At 51.6% G+C, this 22,212-nt stretch overlaps 1 long non-coding RNA gene across 1 annotated transcript in view; it reads left to right on the plus strand.

The window, feature by feature from the left end:
- LOC147664949 (uncharacterized) overlaps window positions 1-15,811 on the plus strand; it is a 39,369-nt gene extending 23,558 nt beyond the window's left edge. Inside the window, exon 3 of the long non-coding RNA XR_015305077.1 lies at window positions 15,682-15,811. This is a non-coding gene — a long non-coding RNA (uncharacterized LOC147664949). The remainder of the gene's footprint in view (window positions 1-15,681) is intronic.
- The last annotated feature ends 6,401 nt before the right edge of the window (window positions 15,812-22,212 follow it).

The following is a 22,212-nucleotide window of genomic DNA, read 5'->3' on the forward strand; positions in this document are numbered from 1 at the left end:
GGATTTAGACTGTATTTCTAGTCCTGGATAGTGTAGGAGAGAATTACTATATACAATTATGCTCCACTCGAGAAATGTCTATTGTTCCTCATACATGTATACATGTCGTTGTAGAGCATAAATATCTCCAATCCACTAGTTTGTGCCAACGCGTTTCGACCGTCTTTAGTTAGGACAAGATAAACTTTTGTTGTGCGGTCTTCATCAGGGCTGTTTATTGGTTGTAGGACATCACCATTGGTTTTCTGTATCCATTATAAAAAATACTGTTGTCCCACTTCGGGGTTCCTGATGTGTCTTGGATCACTGTCTTGGCTTTATCTTTCCTTGTAGTCTTCGGTCCCGTTGATTATTTCTTTCTTGTTTCTTGCTTTGCCGTCGTCTGCGTGCAGGATGTGGATCTGAATCGTTGTTCGGGAGGTAGCCCTCCCCGCTCCCGCCTCCCAGCTGCTCCTCCCTCCCTCCCACTTGGCCATAAATGGCGACCGCGCGGCGCAGGTGAGTGTGACCTGTTCTCAGGACACCCCCGCGCCGCACGGCCACCAGCTGTGTGTGTGCACCTCACCTCACTGCTGCCCGCAGCCTCGTTGAGCCTGCCTCGCTGATCCCTGCCCCTCCGCCGTATTTGCGTGTGCTTGAATAATCTTTTTTGTTTCCTATTTGTTTTTATTAGCCTTTTGTTATTGTCACTACTGTCCCCTTGCACGTTGTTGTTTTAGCTTTTGTTTTATTGTACATCAGTCCCCCTGTGCCTGCCCGCCCCGCTCCCCGCTTCCCGCCGCCGTGCAAGCGGTCACACCCCCTTTTCGTTTTGTGCCCTCCCCGCTCCCGCCTCCCAGCTGCTCCTCCCTCCCTCCCACTTCGCCATAAATGGCGACATCGCGTACGCGCAGCGGGCGCGCCGATTGTGCGCCAAAGGCAAGCCCGTCTGCGCCCGTCCGCGCCTGGACCTCGCCCAGCGCCAGGACCCCTGGCCCCCACCGACGCAAGACGACCCGACAAACCTACGACGACGCCGCCCTCAACGCACTCAATACCGGCCGGAGGCCCACCTGCTGCCGGGCCGCCCCGAAACGCTTCCACGGACCCTTCAGCTGCACAACCTGCAAGTTCACCTGCCTCCGAACAGGCACCGCACCCGCCAAGCCAAACTCCAGCAGCGACCTCAAGTGCATCCTGCTCAACACCCGCTCTGTCCACAGACACGCCGTCGAACTCTGGAACCTGCTCGACACAACCTCACCAGACATCGCCTTCCTCACTGAAACATGGATGAATGCCTTCTCAGCCCCCGACATCGCCATCGCCATCCCGAATGGGTACAAGATCATCAGGAGGGACCGCGTCAACCAGACCGGAGGAGGAATCGCCATCGTCCACAAGAACACCATCCGCTTCACGACCGACGCCGACGACACCTTCACCGCCGCCGAACACCTCCACTTCCAGATTCACACCAACCCAAAGACGACCCTCAGAGGCACCCTCATCTACAGACCCCCAGGACCACGCGCACAATTCAGCGAAGACATCACGGACTTCATCAGCCCACACGCCCTCGCCTCCGCCGACTACATCCTCCTAGGGGACCTCAACTTCCACCTGGAGAACAGCAAGGACCGCAACACCGTCACCCTGCTGGGCAACCGTGCCAACCTCGAACTCAAGCAACTGGTCAACACCCCCACTCACTACGCCGGCCACACACTTGATCCCGTCTTCTCATCCAGCAAGCACATCACCTTCAGCCACTCCACCGGACTTCACTGGACGGACCACAGCTGCGTCCACTTCAGCTTCAGAAAAACCACCATCCACCACCACCCGCAACAGATCCCTCACAGAAGCTAGAGCAAGATCACCGCCGACCAGCTCACCACCTCCCTCAGCCAAAACCCACGGCCAGCACACCGGACCCCAACGAAGCAGCCTGCAACTTCACGCAGTGGCTGACCGCCTGCGCCGACGACCTCGCACCACTGAAGAACCCTCTCAGCAAACCCAGAAGCAAGAAGGGTCCCTGGTTCACCGACGAACTCAAGGACTCCAAGAAGACCTGCTGCACCCTCGAGAAAGCCTGGCTCCTCGACCGGACCACTGACAACATGACCGTCCTCAAACACGCGACCCGCAAGCACCACCAGCTCATCCGCACCACCAAGAAGAAATCACTAAAGGATCGACTGGACAACAACGCCCACGACAGCAAGGAACTCTTCAACATCGTCAAGGAGTTCTCCAACCCCAGCACCAACAACATCGACATCACCCCTTCACAAGATCTCGGCGACTCCCTCGCCTCATTCTTCCACCGCAAGATTGCCGACATCCACAACAGCTTCGGCGCACCATCCACGCACCCAACCTTCGAACCAACGCACCCCACCGCCACCCTCCGCACCTGGACCACGGTGACCACCGAAGACACAGCCCGCGCGATGAACACCATCCACTCCGGATCCCCGACTGACCCCTGCCCCCACCACGTCTTCAACAAGGCCGACTCCACCATCGCACCCCAACTCCGAGACGTCATCAACACCTCCTTCGACACCGCCACCTTCCCGGAGAGCTGGAAGCACGCCGAGCTCAGCGCCCTACTGAAGAAACCAACAGCGGACCCCACCGACCTCAACAAAAACTTCCGCCCCATCTCGCTCCTCCCTTTTCCTGCCAAAGTCATAGAGAAGATCGCCAACAGACAACTTGCCGCCTTCCTCGAGACGAATGGAGCCCTCGACCCCTCGCAGTCCGGTTTCAGAGCCAACCACAGCACTGAGACCGCCCTCATCGCAGCCACCGACGACATCCGAGCCCTGCTCGACAACGGGGAAACAGCGGCACTCATCCTCCTGGACCTCTCTGCAGCGTTCGACACTGTCTGCCACCGCACCCTAGTCCCAACGCCTCAGCAACACCAGCATCCAAGAGAAGGCACTGAAGTGGGTCATCTCATTCCTTGCCGGAAGAACACAGAGAGTCCGCCTCCCCCCGTTTCGATCCGAGGCCACTGAAGTCATCTGCGGCGTCCCGCAAGGATCATCACTCAGCCCCACCCTCTCCAACGTCTACATAAGACCTCTTGCCACCATCGCACGCCAACACAACCTCAATATCATCTCCAACGCCGACGACACCCAGCTGATCCTCTTCCTCACCAGAGACCCTGACACCGCCAGAACCAGCCTCCACGAAGGGATGAAAGACGTCGCCGAGTGGATGAAGAACAGCCGCCTGAAACTGAACTCAGACAAGACGGAAGTCCTCATCCTGGGACCATCACCCTCCGCCTGGAACGACTCCTGGTGGCCCCCAGCCCTGGGCATCGCCCCCAAGCCTACAGACCACGCACGCAACCTGGGATTCATCCTGGACTCCTCCCTCTCGATGACCAGACAAGTCAACGCCGTCTCCTCTTCATACTTTCACACCCTCCACATGCTCCGCAAGATCTTCCGATGGATCCCGACAGAAACCAGGAAGACGGTCACCCAGGCCCTCGTCACCAGCCGACTGGACTACGGAAACACCCTCTATGCCGGAACCACAGCCAAGCTACAGAAAAGACTCCAACGCATCCAGAACGCCTCCACCCGACTCATCCTGGACATCCCCCGACGCAACCACATCTCCGGCCACCTGAGGGACCTGCACTGGCTCCCCGTCAACAAGAGGATCACGTTCAGGCTCCTCACCCACGCACACAAGTCTCTCCACGACCTGGGCCCCAAGTACCTCAACGACCGCCTGACCTTCCACACGCCCACCCGCCAGCTACGGTCTGCTAGCCTCGCCCTCGCCGCCGTACCAAGCATCCGAAGAGCCACCGCCGGAGGCAGATCCTTTTCCTACCTGGCGGCCAAGACATGGAACACCCTCCTCATCCACCTCCGGCTGACCCAGGACCACCTCTCCTTCAGGAAGCAACTGAAGACCTGGCTGTTCGAGCAATAGCGAACCCCTTCCCCAAGCGCCTTGAGACCCTCCCGGGTGAGTAGCGCGCTATACAAGTGTCATGATTGATTGATTGATTGATTGGTGGTTGAAGGTGACTGGTATTTGGACTACTCAGGAGCAAATACTGGAATCCTTTGTCGGGCAAGGTGCAAGGTCAGTTTGAAATCCAAAAACTCCCCAGTCAGGATTTTTCTAATACATTTCCATTTCCTTCCCAGGCTTTGGGCTTGTGGGCAGAGGAAGAGCTGGTTACAACTGGTCAAAGTAATTGTATTGTATTGTAATTGCATTTATATAGCACTTACCACCCCTGACGAGGCGTTATAGCACTTTTTCTGCGAGTAGCACCCTACTCCGGGACCCATAGAGGATTAGTGTTGAATTAGTATAGTGAAAATGCAAGTACATTTTAAGTGGTGGATAGGTTAGTCCGTTATTTGGATTTGGAATGATACCAGAAGGATAGAGGAGGAAAAAGGTTTGTATTTATATAGCGCTTGTTGACGCATGCTATTCAGGAAACCCATAAAGGATTAGTGGTGAATTAGTATGGTGAAATATAAAGTAATTTCAGTGTTGGATATTTAGTCAAATTATTTGGAGTGAAAGGGATAGCGGAGGGATAAAGGGGAAGAAAGGTTTGCCTTCATATAGCACTTGTTATCCCTGATGGGTGTTGAAGCGCTTTTCTGGCGAGTAGCACACCCCTCTGGAACCAATAAAGGATTAGTGTTGAAAATTAGTATAGTAAAATATGAAGTTATTTGAGTAGTGGATATGTTATTCAGTTATTTGGGTAATGGTTGCTAGATGATGGTCAGTAAACCATTGGAAATGAGACTGGCAGGATTTAGGTAGAGTCAATGGAAGCTTGTTTTACTGGGAAATGGGTGTAGATTTACACCCAGTTCACTTGTCAGCTACCATTTTGGAGGGGGGCCAAGGTAACAACAAACAGCCATATTGTCATATCAACAGGAGGATAAAGTGATCCTTTTAGGAACGCATCCCTGTGGCAGCTTATTCAATGTGTTTTTTGTGGACACCATTTATACTAAAGGGAGGGGATGGGGTAGCAATGTGTGAACATGTGTGTGTTAGATGCACACCCTACTTCCACATGATATATGCAAAGAAACAAAGCACATTGCACTACATACCCCTGGAGGATGGCAAGGTCACTAGATATTGGAGAATGTAAAGATATTACAGTAGTGTGTCACCTGCACTAGTATTCAGTTGGCAACAGTTGGAAATGGCCCTTTCTAGGAGGCTTTCCCTTGACTTTTTGCTTTTCTCCTTCCCATTTGTCCACTGATCTGGATGCTAGCCGTACGACTTTGAGCACTGTGCTCGTCATATACAAGATTGGCTGAGTCAAGTTAGCTGTAAGTCTCTTGTCAAGGGGTGAGACGTATACCCAGGGCAAGTATCTTGAATGCTCCTCCGTGGGCCTGCAGTACTGGTTGTGTGTCCACTGAGGTATCTGGTCGATTGTACCACAGGTTTGCCCTGGTGGGGCCTGCGTGCACAGGTGACTGTTTCTTGGGTTGGCATTTAAAAAGCTACGTGCCAGGGTTCTGCATGTCTCTTGCTGTATCGGAGTTTTCCCTGGGTACATGGTGCGTTGTTGGGATGGGTGTAGTGCGTGTGAGTGATATATGCAAAGCTTGTGAATGGCACCAGCACGACGGGACTTCTTCTCACATTGGATTAGCATGTGGGAATGTACAGAAAGGCTATTAAGCAGCATTTCCTACAGGCAGAGTAGTAGCAGTATCGTGTTTGATATCGATTAGTTCTTAATGGTGAATCCTCTCTGGTAGTGCAAGTGGATCTGACATAACTTGCGTGGAAATGTAACTTTTGGGAAAGTGGGGATTTCGATGCTCATGGCTCAGTGTGCCTGTCTCTCAATTCACATCTGGGTGCTAGAGGGACAGCTACATCTGTGCATTCCTGATTAAAGGCCATTACCTAGGGGCTCAAGGGAAACTGTGGACCTCTGACCTGCCTTTCTAGTGTGGTTATGTGAGGGTGGAATTGGCACCTGCATTCCGAGGGACAGGATTAGGATGGCAGACAGGACGGAATTCAGAGAGGGCCTGTTTATTTCAAAGGTGGCCTCTTGACCGGATTCCATCTTAAAAGGCCATCGTGGGTTATAACTACTGGGGCTCTGGCCTCAGCAGTTAGAGACGCTTTTGGATTTGGAACCGCTAGTAATATGTTGGTTTGACACTGGTACATCGACACAAGGGATTCTTTAGGCACGAGGGACTGCAACTGGATTATCCGCAGACTTGTGGTGGCCTGGGCTGGTCGTGCTCCAGGAAGGGGAATATCTTTTGGTGGATTTTGCTTGGACGTTGCTGGCCTGCAGCTTATCGACAACTGTTGTGGGGTGGGTCCCTAAGTACTCTCCAAGGGCCGGTTAGCAGACCTCATGTTCATGAGATCCCAGGACACACAGGATCTCACTATTTCCACAAGACTGTAAGGGCGCTACTGGGTGCGGCGGAAACGGGTGGAAGTGATTGTTGGTTGGGACAAGGACCATCCTGACATACACCATCATCAAGCTGTGCAGCAGAGTGTGTTTGTAAAGATCAGTAGCCACTTGAGGTGATAAGACGTGAGGAGTGCGGGGGAAGCTGGCAGAGTCTGGGGGACCTGTGCTAGCTTGTGCTCCAGAGCTTGTGGTGTTTGAGGGGTGTTGGGGGAATCTGAGCCGGGAGCCGAGACTGTCTGCGACTTCCAGATCGGCACAACAGTGACTGACATCGCAGCCATTGTCCGAGGTCATTCGCTTCTTCCCCCTGGATCCACACATCAAGGTACTTTGTTGTGGAGAACATTGTGACAAAGCCTGAGGGGTTTTGTGTGCCTTGCAGGCACCTACAGTTGACTCTCGGGGGCTACTGCAGTTCACACCTCCGCCTGAGGCGAAACATTTCTCCAGACTTGGATGTGCGCCAACTTCCTGGGTCACAACCTATTGTCTACGGGGGTTAACAATCCTGTACTCGTGCAGGTGCCTTTGGGTGCCTGGAGGTCTAATCCGGTTGGACGGAAATAAGTAACCGTTTCTTTACGTGTTAAGTGGTTCCGACTGTTTAGTCAATGGGGCACCAGCAGGGGCAGCGTGTAAAGTTGTCTGGTGTAATTGAATGACTGAGGGACTGGGTCACGAGGCGTAGTCAAGGGCCTGAGACTGTTTGACTTTTCTGCGAATGGGAAAGTCCGACAATTACATATAACTGCTAAGTGTATCTTATTTTGATTTCAATGGTGAAGTTTGACCATATATAACAAATGCGTTGCTCATACAATTGAAGCGCACACTCGACGTTCACGTTTCATCTCGTTTATTTCAGCAGACAGCAGCGCAAATCGGCACACAGTGGAAGCACAGTTTCTTTAGCCTTTCGCCTGACGCGTTTGTGGATACAGTTCATCCCTTCTTCAAAGGCATGCCATGGGGGAAGTAACGGCAGCTCTTGTTAAATACTAACTTTGATTGATCAGAGTCCCGCCCACTTGGGCGTGAGCGCCGCATGGCATTCTGGTTCTTGTAATCTTTATTGGTGAAACCGTAGTGGTAGCAACTGTCACTCCCTTCCTAATAATAATGTTCCTTCGGGTTGCATTCGCAATGTTGCGTTGTTCTCGCGGCTTATCTTGTTTCCGGTGTTTGAAGATGATAACACCATGTAGGAACGACGTTGCCTCTTTAATTATATAAAGAATACAAGAACCAGAATGCCATGCCAAGTGCCAAGTCGGAAAGCGGAAAGTATTTCACCAAGCCGCTATTGTGACTGTGAGTGCGCATTGCGCGTGTTAAACACCTGGGAAGCGCCATGTCAGCAGAGGCGATATGTGGGAGGGAGTTGGCAGCCCTCAACGCATTTGACGATTCCCCGGCCGGGGACGTGACTGTGTCCACACTGCAGGAAACGGCGGAAAGTGACAATGCCAGCACCCGTGAGAAGTTTAAGAAACTTGAAAAACTAATGAGGCTTGAATAATCGAAGTGGTGGGAGCACCGCTCCCTGAGCCGCTATCTGGAGGTTAACAGAATACCAAGGGGGCTGCGAGTCATGCTAGCCCCCAGCTATGAAGACCCTGACCCAGAGATGCTCAGGGAGTGGGCAGAGTGCAACCTTGACTCCTCCCGTCGACTGGTGCAAATACTGGTGCGTTATGCGGACAGTGACCTTGTCAAAACTCAGGCTAAAATTGAGGAATTGAATGCAGAGATTGAAGCTATGTGCAGTGAAGAAACAGCTGAATGCACTAAGCTAAGAAGTGAAATGATGGCAAGACTACAGAAAGAAGAAGAGACGATTAGAAAAAGGAAAACCTACAAGTTCCAACGTGATAAGGCTGACTATGCTGAGGGGCGAATTTTTACGTTTTCGAAAAAATATGACGCCATAAAAGCAAGCAAAACGTTCAAGCCTGTCCCTCCTCCCCAACCATCTACTTCTAAAACCATGCCTGGCTTAGCCCAAGAAGACAACACCTCCGAATCCAATCTCAGCTCCAGTATGAATAGTGACACGGACCCTAATATTTCGCAGGTTGAACCCCTGTTGGGGTTTACCAGGCTTTCGCTGGCCCAGGAGGTGGAGTGTCTACGGAAGGACAGACGCGAGACTCTTCGCCCCAGGATTCCAGCGCTACAAAAAGTAAAAGCCGCAACGCCAAGCGCTACGAACGCCGAAAAGCCAACTCAAGGAACAAGTATACAAAAAAAGAAGAAATTCAACAGGCGGTGGAACAAGAAGTAAGCGATTCAGCGGCAATAGCAGGTACTGCCCTCTCTGTGTTAAACCTTACCAATACTGTATTTTCTGCATCTGAACTACGTATTTTATCGATGGGACTAACTTATTGTCCTCCTAGTGACTTCAATTATGCTAACACTAGGATAGATTTGTTCAAATTTGTCCGCAAATTGGAGCTACAAAAACATTTTGCTGTGAGTAAAACACGGACAATTGGGGCGCGAGTAGAAACAGATAACCAAGGGCTCTTGGCGCGTGATGCCCCGTTGTTACATGACATGGAGTCCCTCAGATTTGAACAATCAATATCACAGATCACACCTGCACAGCCGAATACCAACTTAGGGGGCTTAACGAACTTTAAACGACGCTCTACATATACTCCTGTTATGGTATATGACAATATAGACATTTTCCATGAGGCGGCTATCAAAGACATCAAGGTGCTGTATACCAAAATGCTCAAAACCAAGCAACACAAATACCAGCAGAACGATCAATATTTAAAACTGGTTAGAAAGATTCAGCAAAATGACAATATCATTTTCAGGCAGTCAGATAAAGGGGGCAATATTGTACTGTGGCCCAGACAACTCTATCTGGATGAAGCCCTCTCCCAACTGAACAATCCCGATTGCTATAGATACTGTGATGTGGTGGCGGTGAGAAAAGCCCAGACAGACTTCTCCTCCTTGTTGATGGGGTGGCGATCATATGGGCTCATCAGTATGGATGAACTGAAATTTTTGAAAAATGACCACCCCATCACGCCTGTTCTGTACCTGATCCCAAAAATTCATAAGAATCCAGATAAACCTCCTGGCAGACTGATTATTTCAGCCTGCGGGGGATTATTGGAAAATGCAACAATTTATGTGGACTCATTCTTACAAGAACATGTGCAGAATCTTCCATCTTTTGTCCAAGATTCCAATGATTTCCTCCGAAAAATTAAGGATATCGAATGGGATCCAAACTGGTGGCTGATAAAGTTAGATGTAACATCATTGTACACCAGTATTGCCCACCAGGATGGCATTAGAGCTATTGATTTTTATTTGGGACAGAGACCTTTAATCATGTCAGAACACAATCGGATGATTTTATCTATGATTACTTTTTGTCTGAATCATAATTTCTTCATGTTCAACAACCAGTATTACCAGCAAGTCAGGGGTGTAGCCATGGGGACCTGTTTCTCTCCCAGTTATGCCTGTCTGCATATGGGCTATTGGGAGAGACAGGTCCTCTATGGTGAGCACGCAGACATTGCTGTAAGTTCTATTGTTCAGTGGTATCGTTATATTGACGATGTGTTCTTAATTTGGCGTGGTACACTGACACAAGCTGAGCAATTTATTGGCGCTCTCAACTGCAACAATTACAATCTGGCGTTTACATCAGACATTAGCCAATCGCAGGTACACTTTCTTGACATCACTATTGAGATTAGCAAGGGGAATCTACAAACCAAACTATACCGGAAGCCAACGGCAGGGAACACTGTGCTCCATGCCAGCAGCCATCACCCCGCCCACCTCATTCCAAGCATCCCCTATGGGGAGATGCTCCGAATTAGACGACTCTGCAGTACTGATGCACAATGTAGCCAAGCTCAGGAGGCCAGCAAAATTAGATTCTATGTCAGGACCGGAGGCTTCAGATTATGCTTTTCCCTCTTCGCTGTTTATTAACATCACATCGCACAGCAGCCAGAAAAGCATCAAAACTTGAAACATTTTAGTATTCCCAACACAGGAATATCAGAAAACATTGTAATAACATCGTTTAATAACTACAAATCCCATGAGATGAACATTTAGGCAGTCCTTCTTTAGTGTCCATAAATCCCAATATAAGGCGTCCAACTAACGAACTCCTCCTCTTTCTTCGCTGCTTCGCAGCCAGTTAAGTGCTATTATCCCTCTCTTGCACTTTTGTGTTTGTTGAGGTTTTTTGTGTTTTCTTCTATTCTATTTGCATTTGTTGTTGCTTTGGGGGGCCTGTGGGGTTTTTCTTCCCTTCCAGAGCCCCTTCCATCGCGGGGACGCCTTCGCCCCTTATGCGATGTCCCCGTGTATTCCGCGGTGTTGAGTCACCGCTAGAGGGCGCCGTTGCGTATCGCCTGCCTGCGCGCAGTTTTCGTCTCATTGATTGGAGCTGCGCTGGGGAGTCGACATCGCAGGTGCCCTGCTGCCGCCTAACCCTGACGTCCTCTTGGGTTGTACTGTCCCGTGCTTGAATGCCCCGGTGGGGTCTGTATAGTGGTTGTACCCACGTTGAAGCCTGCGGGCGATTTCAGCACCTTTTTTCTGCAACAGCTTCCGCTGGGGTGCTCCCCGCTCGAGCGCGCTGGGAGGCGGTGCGGCCCAGTCTCTGGAGAGAGGGTCGGCGCGCTGTAAAGGCTGGTGCTGCCTTTTAATTGTCCGGTTCCACCGGCCTACAATCTTTGCCAACCTTCGGTCGGCCCACACGTGGCGGTCTGTGTACGCCATCGGAACCCTCAGTTTCACTTTCTTATCTACTGCGTAGCGCCATGGCTGAGGGGTACTACGTCGAGGAGGAGGAGTCTCACCAATACCTCCAGGACGACGAGTTCTATGCGGCTGTGGACCAGTCGATTTACCGGTGTGTGCAGGAAATCGTTGGGCCAATGGAGGACAGACTTTCAGCCCGCATTGTCTTGGAATGTGCCAAGTTGGCACCGGCCCCAGGGGGTTCCCCCGCCAACGATCCTGGCCAGCCTCCGGCGGCCAAAAAGTCACGTGGGGACGCGGGTCCCAGTGGTTTGCAAGGTGTGGACAAGGACGCTTTCGAGCGCCTACGCGACGCTTTCCTGGCTAAAGCGTCTGGGTCGACCCCCGAGGCGCCTCCGCCTCAGACACCTTCTACACCGGCGAACGTTGTCCCGGCCTCCCCGGGGGGGCTTCCCCCGCGGATACGGACGACGACGACGAGGACTCCGTGCGGTCATGGCGACCGTCGTCCAATTCGACGGAGTTGCCCAAGGACACTTCGGGCATGCTGGACCCGGACGAGATCTTGCACCCGCGGTCGGCCGCCTGGGCGCCTGGTGATAAGGTGGCGCAGTTTGTGGCGGGCCGCCTCCGCAAGCCCTTGGAGAAGGAGGCGCGCAGCTGTTTGAGGGGCGAATGTCCTCGCCCGACTCTGGAGGGGAAGGTGGCCATGACGCCGGAACTTGATGGGAAAATGGCCACCTTCATGGCGAAGTTCGTCAAGGACCCCCGGAAGGGGATCGACCGTTCCTGGCGCTCCTGCCAGGACAAGCTCTTGGACACCATTGGCCCCCTCACCAAGATTCTCGATATGGCCGAAGAAGCCAAGGTGTCGGGCAGCGCCATTTGCCCGGAAGTATTGTCCAACTGGGCGCAGCGGGCGGTTATTTTCTTGGGGAATGCCAACTGTGCCCTGTCGACCGAGCGGCGTCGGTCGCTACTGATAAAATTGGATCCCAAGTTGGGCGATTTGGCTTCGTCGGAAGCTGGCGCTGTCGCCCAAGGAGGACTCTTTGGTGAGCCATTCATTAAAGAACTGGGGAAGTTTGTTTCCACCTTCACCTCCCTGGATAAGGCCCAGTCGACCATCAAGCGGGTCTTCCACCAGCGGTTTTCCCGGGGGGCTGGTCGTGGTAGGGGCCTCACGACCGGCCGTGGTGGTCAGCAACAGCCCGGAAAAGGGCATGGCTCCGGCAGAGGAGGCTACAACTCCTCCGCGAATTATAACAACTTCTACCCCACCAGAGGTCAGCGTTTCAGAGGACGCGGAAACTTCCGGAACGACTCCGGCGGCAACAGTTCACACGGTGAGTGTTATCCCTGCAGATCAGGTGGTTATTGGGGGGAGGTTGGCGTGTTTCCACCAAGCGTGGGAGGCTATTACAACGGACGCATGGGTCCTTCAAACCGTGCGGGGGTTCCGCATAGAGTTTTACGACCAGCCGTGCCAGGCGGAGCCTCCCCGGCCCATAACGTTTTCTCAATCGGACGCGCTCTTGATCGACGAAGAAGTCTCGGCGCTGCTGCGCAAGGGGGCTATTTGTCGAACAACGCGCTACCCCCGGGGTTTCCTGAGCAATATTTTTCTTGTGGAAAAAGTGGACGGGGGCAGACGACCAGTCATCAACCTCAGGGAGTTCAATGGCTGGGTGGTGTACAACCACTTCAAGATGGAGGGCATCCATCTTTTGAGGGACGTTTTGCTCCCGAACGACTGGATGGTCCGTCTGGACCTCAAGGATGCGTATCTGGTGGTTCCGATTTACCCCCTGCATCGTCGTTTCCTTCAGATCTGCTGGAAAGACATGGTGTTCGAGTTCAAGGCCCTTCCGTTCGGTCTTTCCTCGGCCCCTTGGTGCTTTACAAAAATTCTGCACCCGGCCATAGAAACCCTGCAGAGTCAGGGGATTCGGCTTATCATCTATCTGGACGACATCTTGCTGTTGGGCCAGGACCCGAGCAAGTTGGCCCCCCATCTGTCTCAGACAATCTCCCTGTTACAAGGTCTGGGGTTTATTGTCAACAGGGAGAAGTCAGTTTTCACCCCCGCCCAGCAAATGGTGTTTCTGGGCTTTGTGGTGGACTCGGTGAAATCGACTCTCAGTTTGCCGTCCAGAAAGATGGCCAAAATAAAGCATCTGCTTCGGCAAACTATCTCCAAATCACACACCTCCCTCCGGCAGGTGGCCAGAGTAGTAGGCCTTCTCTCATCGTCCATTCAGGCGATATTCCCGGGCCCTCTTCACTATCGGGCCCTTCAGCGACTGAAGGCGCACCATTTGCGCAGAGGGCTTTCCTACGACCACTTGATTCCCCTGTCGGTGGAGGTCAAAGAGGAAATGTCTTGGTGGCTAGCCCACATGGAAGCGTGGAACGGGCGCGCGATTTTCGGGTCCGTCCCGGACCTGGTGATAGAGTCCGACGCCAGCAGGTCTGGCTGGGGCGCCCGCTGCGGGGATTTCTCCACAGGCGGCGCTTGGTCGTCAGACGAACAGCGACTTCACATCAACTGCTTGGAACTTCTAGCAGGCTCGTTCGCCGTCCGTTGCTGGAAGAGGGACTCGGTGAAGTCATGCGTCCTTCTGCGGATGGACAATGTCTCAGCGGTTCGGTATGTGAACCACTTAGGGGGTCCGCGGTCAAGAGCCCTTGCGGACCTGGCGAAAGACTTTTGGGATTATTGTCTCACTCATCAAGTCTCGGTTCAGGCGGAATACCTGCCGGGTCGGGCCAATCAGGTGGCGGATTGGCACTCGAGGTATCTCCGAGACTCCAGCCTGTGGAAGCTGGATGTTCAAGTGTTCCGCTGGCTGGCGGCATGCTGGGGTCCGTTTTCCATAGACCTGTTTGCGTCCCGTCTGGACTTCCAGCTTCCGAGGTTCTTCAGCTGGAGACCGGATCCCTTGGCGGAAGCGACGGATGCGTTCCTCCAAGACTGGAGTCAGGAACGGCCGTATGCCTTCCCGCCTTTCTCCATGATAGTACGGGCCGCGGCCCAGATTCGCCGTCAGATGGCGGACGTGGTGATGGTGACGCCCGTTTGGAGGTCGCAAGTGTGGTTTCCAGTTCTTCTGGAACTTTCCTGGGATTCTCCAATCCTACTCCCCCGGCTTCCTCGTCTTCTCCTCAATCCAGACGGGGTCCCTCACCATCTCCTCCAGGGTTCTCTCCGCCTCATGGCATGGAGGCTTTCAGGCGACGTTGGTCGCTCCCTGGCCTTTCAAACTCAGCTCAGCACTTTTTGTCCAAGGCCTGGGCAGGCAGCACTGCCAAGAGGTATAGATTGGCTTGGATCTGGTGGGTTCGTTGGTGTCTTCGACGGGGTTTGGATCCCATGGTCGCAGGCCTCGTTCCTATCCTGAATTTTCTTGCAGAACTCTCTACAGCCGGCTTGGCATACCGGACGATTAATACGATACGTTCTGCCATATCAGCGGCTCATGTACAGATAGATGGAGCGGCGGTTGGGGAGCATCCCCTGGTATGTCGACTCCTTAGAGGAGTGCGTCTGGCTTTACCGCCGGAGCCACGGTATTCCGTCCTGTGGGATGTTAACGTGGTATTGAACCTTTTTCTTTCCTGGCAGCCTAACAAGTATCTTTCCTTAAAAGAACTGTCAGCTAAACTGGCGATGCTCTTGTGCTTAGTATCTTGTCGCAGAGTGTCTGATGTGCGTGCCCTGGATGTCACGGCGAGAGCGCTCTCCCCGGATTGGGTGACCTTTACCGTGGGTCGACGCACGAAATCGGCTACAAGGTCTATTTCCTATCCGGCATTTGCAGATGCCCCCAAGTTGTGTGTGGTACAGTGTTTGAAAACCTATGAGGATGTTACAACGGAACTTCGCCCTCCGGGCGAACGGCAGTTACTGATTGCGCTGCGCAAACCGTACAAGGCTGTCTCTTCCCCCACTATAGCCCGGTGGGTGCGTTGGGTAATGCAGGAAGCTGGTATTGATACGAGGCAGTTCGGAGCTCACTCAGCAAGAGGGGCCATGGCCTCAAAATCTTTTGCCCTTGGGGCACGATTAGAAGACCTCATGCGCGCTGCGGATTGGTCTTCGGATTCCACCTTCAAAAGGTTCTATTTTAAGCCAGTGGTGGATATTGCTAGTTTGATGGTGAACAAGCTTTAAACAAGCATAATCTGAAGCCTCCGGTCCTGACATAGAATCGAAATTTGCCTAGCGTAGTAACGGTAAGTTTCAATTCTATTAAGGACACGGAGGCGAGGATTATCCCACCCATACCTCCTGCGGAGATCCCGCCCGTACTGGAGTAAGTAATCCGTTTTCCGATTTGCAGTATGGTTAGTGTTTTCTTGGGTTGTATGTCGATGACTTGACGCTCTGCTTTGTTGATTTGCCTTCATGCTTAGCGGTATGGCTTAGCTCACGCTGTTCTTTTTTCCGCCAGGGAATGATGGTGCGAAAAGAGATGCTTGAGACTTTGGCCTGACTCGCCACGAAGAAAGAGGAGGAGTTCGTTAGTTGGACTCCTTATATTGGGATTTAAGGACACTAAAGAAGGACTGCCTAAATGTTCATCTCATGGGATTTGTAGTTATTAAACGATGTTATTACAATGTTTTCTGATATTCCTGTGTTGGGAATACTAAAAATTTTCAAGTTTTGATGCTTTTCTGGCTGCTGTGCGATGTGATGTTAATAAATAGCGAAGAGGGAAAAGCATAATCCTTGCCTCCGTGTCCTTAATAGAATTGAAACTTACCGTTACTACGCTAGGCAAATTTCGATTCTTGGCCAGGGGCTACAAAGCGGGCGAGATTGATAAGGCTATGCGTAAGGCAAATGCTTCAACTCGCAATCTGACCCTGGAACGCAAGCAAAAACCCTAACCTGTGGTAACTCAAGAACAATCTGTGAGATTGATTTGGGCTTACAATAGGCAACATGGCGCACTCAGAAAAACTATAATGAAATATTGGGATTTAATCAGATGTGACCCCGTTATAGGAGGAAAAATGCCGGGCAAGCCCTCAATCACCTTCAGGAAAGCATATTCCATGCAGGATGCCCTGGTCAAGTCCAGTCCTGAGGTGGTTGCACAAAAAAACTGGCTGGACAAAAGCAAGGGCTTTAGGAAATGCTCCAGCTGCAAGGCCTGCCTCCATGGGGTTAGCAAATCAGAATATACTGTCCCCTTTTCAGCTACCCCACGCAAGATCAACAAACAACTTACTTGCAAAAGCGAATATGTGGTATATGTGCTGGAGTGTCCTTGTGGCCTGCGGTATATTGGTAGTACCAAGCTGCAGGTTCACAAGAGGATACTCCAGCACATACGAGCCGCCATTAACACCAATGACTCCGCATACCCGGTAGCACGACATTTCAAAGAGTGCCACAATAATAACAGTGCATTATTGAAATACTATGCTATTGATTCTGTGGGCCCCCTGAGAAGAGGAGGAGATAGAGAGGGAACCCTGAGAAAGTTAGAGACCAGGTACATCCTAGAGATGGATAGTAAAACCCCAGGAAGTCTCAACTCTACAGAGGATTTTTACACCTGCCTTTGAACTTCTCTCCCCTCGTTCTTGATCTATAAGCACAGATGTACCAAACTCCATGGGCTCAGCTCATGATAGACTCTAGAATAGTGTACATAGGGTCAGCATATTGTTATGGCATCATAGGCCCTAAGTCTGATAAGCAATGTGGATACAGCAGCTGAACACCTTAGCCTAGGATTAGGCTATGGTCTAAAAATGAAAATATGTAAAAAAGAAAACACATTTTTATGTACACATCACCGGGCACTGTCATTCTGGTTACAATATCATATGCTCTCTGTATAGGCTGGTTAAGAGATGATATTACCATTTCATTGTTAACATCGGAGGCTGCGATAATGTATTTAGACTGATATTATCTCCTCCATGGCATAGATACAACAGCATGTGCTGACTATCACCAATGTGCAATATGTAAATATGTATATAAGGGTTTTTTTCATCATATATTAAGTTGCATTTTAACTTTTGTATGATTTTATCCGGGTTTTATATATTGATGTACTTTATTTGATATATATTTATTGCTAACATTTTATGGTGTATATTTCCGAATGAAAATTAACTTATTGATTTTTTCATGTGAATATATATTATTGCTTGTTCTGCATAAAACGTAATCCTGGATACAACTGTTTACACCCTAATTTGCACATGCATAGCCATTTAAATGGGGATTACCCCACAATTTTGAGCAGCCGAGTAGTATGTCATTTATGTCTATATATCTACTGGAGAAGCATCTGATCAATGTAACCATTCACGGCGCAATTATCCTGCACTTGCACTTTAAATTTTGCCTTCCCTCCCCTATGCATCATGTGACCAAGGCCTCTGTGTAGGCCGAAACGTTATGCTGAGGTGGGCCTTCCACGCCATTGAATAAAATCACTGCTCACCTGCACCATGGGTCTTCCTCTTTTCTTCTGCGCCGATGGTATCCAGAATATGGGCTCCTGGTGAGAGAATGCTGAGATTGTGCATATATATATATATATCTATATATATATATATATATATATATATATATATATATATATATATATATATATATATATATATATATATATATATATATATATATATATATATATATATATATATATATATCCTTATATATATAATATAAGGAGTCCAACTAACGAACTCCTCCTCTTTCTGCCAAAGTCTGCAGCCCCACAGACCTTCAATCAGATGTCAGCGGCGGTGCATCTTCCACGGCCGGAGTAGCCGTGTTAATATTCCTTCCAGAAACCCCCAAGCATTTGGAAACGCACTCCACGAGGAAGAGTTCAACTGAACCTTTATTCACAGAGGCAGCAAATGACAACTTGATTGGTTCCAGTCCCTGACGCGTTTCGATGCCACAGGCATCTTAATCATAGGGCGGGGCCTTTGGAAAGTCAGGTAACGGACTGCTGCTCATTTTCCTGCGAGGCAGAATTGCTAACTTGAGACCCACTGGAGGGTATTGAACATTTTCTTTTAAATTGGGAGCATAAACAGTATTGGAAAAAACGGACCCCACCGAAGGGGAAGAATTGGGACTACTGCAACTAGCATGCAATTCACTGGAGAATGCATGTGATAGGAAAATGAGCAGCAGTCCGTTACCTGACTTTCCAAAGGCCCCGCCCTATGATTAAGATGCCTGTGGCATCGAAACGCGTCAGGGACTGGAACCAATCAAGTTGTAATTTGCTGCCTCTGTGAATAAAGGTTCAGTTGAACTCTTCCTCGTGGAGTGCGTTTCCAAAAGCTTGGGGGTTTCTGGAAGGAATATTAACACGGCTACTCCGGCCGTGGGAGATGCACCGCCGCTGACATCTGATTGAAGGTCTGTGGGGCTGCAGACTTTGGCAGCCTAATTCCAGTACGAGGAAGTCAGCAAATGCGAGGCAGAATTGCTAACTTGAGACCCACTGGAGGGTATTGAACATTTTCTTTTAAATTGGGAGCATAAACAGTATTGGATAAAACTGACCCCACCGAAGGGGAAGAATTGGGACTACTGCAACTAGCATGCAATTCACTGGAGAATGCATGTGATAGGAAAATGAGCAGCAGTCCGTTACCTGACTTTCCAAAGGCCGCGCCCTATGATTAAGATGCCTGTGGCATCGAAACGCGTCAGGGACTGAAACCAATCAAGTTGTAATTTGCTGCCTCTGTGAATAAAGGTTCAGTTGAACTCTTCCTCGTGGAGTGCGTTTCCCAAAGCTTGGGGGTTTCTGGAAGGAATATTAACACGGCTACTCCGGCCGTGGGAGATGCACCGCCGCTGACATCTGATTGAAGGTCTGTGGGGCTGCAGACTTTGGCAGCCTAATTCCAGTACGAGGAAGTCAGCAAATGCGAGGCAGAATTGCTAACTTGAGACCCACTGGAGGGTATTGAACATTTTCTTTTAAATTGGGAGCATAAACAGTATTGGAAAAAACGGACCCCACCGAAGGGGAAGAATTGGGACTACTGCAACTAGCATGCAATTCACTGGAGAATGCATGTGATAGGAAAATGAGCAGCAGTCCGTTACCTGACTTTCCAAAGGCCCCGCCCTATGATTAAGATGCCTGTGGCATCGAAACGCGTCAGGGACTGGAACCAATCAAGTTGTAATTTGCTGCCTCTGTGAATAAAGGTTCAGTGCGTTTCCAAAAGCTTGGGGGTTTCTGGAAGGAAGATATATATATATATATATATATATATAATGTGTATTCTCGTTGATTTCAGTGTATGTGCAAATACAAAGACAAGTGTTTTATACATACTGTGTGGAGTCTTTTTGTGATTATGCAGTGTGTTGCGAGAGTGGTGAGCCAATATTTTACACTTGGGCCCGAGGATAAGCCTGACTGCTTGGTGCCAAGCTAAGGGAGAGCACAGGTTATCGGATACGTGTATAGTACTTATCCTATCTAGAGCGATGGATTCTGACTGGCTTTGATGCGTCCCTGCCAGACGGAAACCACTGGGTTTAAGTATAACTTATGCAGGGGCGTGGCCAGCTGCATGGCTGAGTAAGACGTGCCTCAGCGCAGCTCCTGGCATGACTGAATGAGATCCGGCATTACATTGACCCAAACAGTGGGCAATTAACAGGAAAATCGGCTGTGACGGCGTCGGAGGGTGAGAGACGCCTGGATAGCCCATCGGCTTCGATTTCCGCTCAGGCAGAGGCGAACTGTCCGCTGGTTTCTCACTGGAGCCGAAGACCCTGCGTCCTAAAATGGCGGCGCCCGGAGTCGTCGGGTCCGACTACTGACGGGGGAGAGGCGGTGACACAGGAGAGGCGGTGAGGACATCGGAGGACGCCCTACCCCTACGCGACGACGGGCGGCCCGGAGATTTGCCTCCTCCTACCCCCCCCCCCTTGTTGATACGGCGGCCCCGGGAGCGGGAGCCATCTGCGGCCTGAGACGCCGGGGCCTTGATTTCCTGCCCGCCGCCCCTCAGGTGAGCTGCTCGGCCGGCGTGCGCTGTGCGGGGCCACGTTACCCTGGGCCTGGCACTGCCTCGTGGGGGCCGCGGAGGGCCGTGCAGCGGCGATCGGAGGCTGTCCGCCCGGAGATCGAGTGGGGCCTGTGAAGCCGGGACCCAGATTTGTTGCCTGTGGCCCGCCTGGTGAGCTGGGGCGCGTGCGCAACAACACGCTCCCCTGGGCCTGGAGCTACCTGATTGGAGCTGCGGGGGGGCTCACAAACGGACTCCGTTCCCCCCCCCCCCCCCCCCTCCCCCTTCAGAGACTGTGGTGCGAGCCCTGCGGGGTCCTGAATCGGGCTGACCACCCGGAGATCGAGTGGGGCCTGTACAGCTGGGACCCGGATTTATTGCCTTTGGCCCGCCTGGTGTGCTGTGGAGCTCGTGTGCCAGTGCACGCTCCCCTGGGCCTGAAGCTGCCTGGTTGGAGCTGCAGGGGGGCTCACCAACGGACTTCGTCCCCCCCCTAACCCTCTGGGGCGTGCGAGAACCCATCGGGGACCCCGCATCGTGAAGAGGACCCGACCTGGATTTGCCCGTCTAGCTGGGGCCCACGGGAGGGGACGTGGCGCAGAGAATCCCCGGTGGTGAGAGGAAACCCACAGGGCTGGTCCTGCCCCTGGGCCGTTGTCACCTTGACGGGCCGTGCTCCTTACCTCCCCAGTCCTCCTACTACATTGGGGGGCCAACCGGCAGCCACCATGGGCAAGAGGGATCCGGTGTCAAGGCCACTGTGAAAGCCAAACTACGAGAGCTAAACATATCCTATATGCTCCTCTTCCCTGCGAAACTGAAAGCCCTGTTCAAGGGCAAATCACACTTCTTCACTCGCCCTGAGGAGGCCTGGCACTGGCTGGAGGAGAGGCCGCTGTTGAGAGAAGCGGAGGAAGAAGGTAGCAGAATTCGGGATGAGCAAGCGGCGGCCAACTTTAGGAGGAACCCGAACGGATCGCAGAGGACACGACACCACCAGACGGACAGGCAGTCACAGAGAACACCTTACCCGCCTCAGCAAATGGCGACCGGAGGACCTCGGAGAGACGGCGCCGCTGCAACCACGGGAGATACCACTCGAGATTCGCGATTCAGGTGCCTCCTTCCGGAATCAGAAGCTGCCACAGATCAGGAGGATGGCACAAATGTTTCGGATCTGGAAGATCAGACGGAGCAATCCTTACACCCACTAGCTGTTGCCATCCGAGACTTGGAGCAGGGAGGGCCAAGCAACGCGGAGGCTACAGACCCTGACACGCAGGACTCCCACTCCTGAGAAGCTGAAGGGACGGCGATGCACCGAAGCAGTCCTCTGCCATGGGGCGCACAAGTAACTTTTCTTTGTTTTTTTTTTGGGGTGGACACGCGCCACTACCAGACTTGAACTCTGAACAGCTAGACTTTTCTTAGCTTGGGTTGTTTGCAGGGCAGGCGACAGACCTTGCTGCCTGGTGGCCCACACCGTCAATGGTTGCACGGGAGGGACGGCCGGGGGGTACAGGTGGGGTGGGGGTGGGGGGCTTGGAGGTTGTTCATGCAGTTCGGTTGTTTGAAGGGGGAGAGGGGGGGGAGATGTGATGTTGTGTGAAGTGCAGTCACGGGGATCAACACAGTCTTTGGTTCTTCCTATATGGGCGCTGACCCGCCTGCCTGATTCCTCGAACTGGAATAAACATGCCTCACCATTGTACCCATGGCCGCTGAAAAACTGAGTATATTGACGTGGAACGTAAATGGCCTGGGCAACAAAATTAAACGGGGTCTGGTGAACAACTTCCTCAAGAGAATAGGCCCCGATATAATTTTTTTGCAAGAGACACACCTGAGGGGCACGGCGTGCGCGTTCATAGCACGGGGTAGGTACAAGGTCTTGGGTCATGCGGGATACACAACTGACTCCAGGGGCGTAGCTATTATTGTTAAGAACACTTTCCTGT

The sequence above is a fragment of the Lissotriton vulgaris genome, unplaced genomic scaffold (genome assembly GCF_964263255.1).
Source record: "Lissotriton vulgaris unplaced genomic scaffold, aLisVul1.2 SCAFFOLD_1926, whole genome shotgun sequence".
Taxonomy (NCBI): domain Eukaryota; kingdom Metazoa; phylum Chordata; class Amphibia; order Caudata; family Salamandridae; genus Lissotriton; species Lissotriton vulgaris.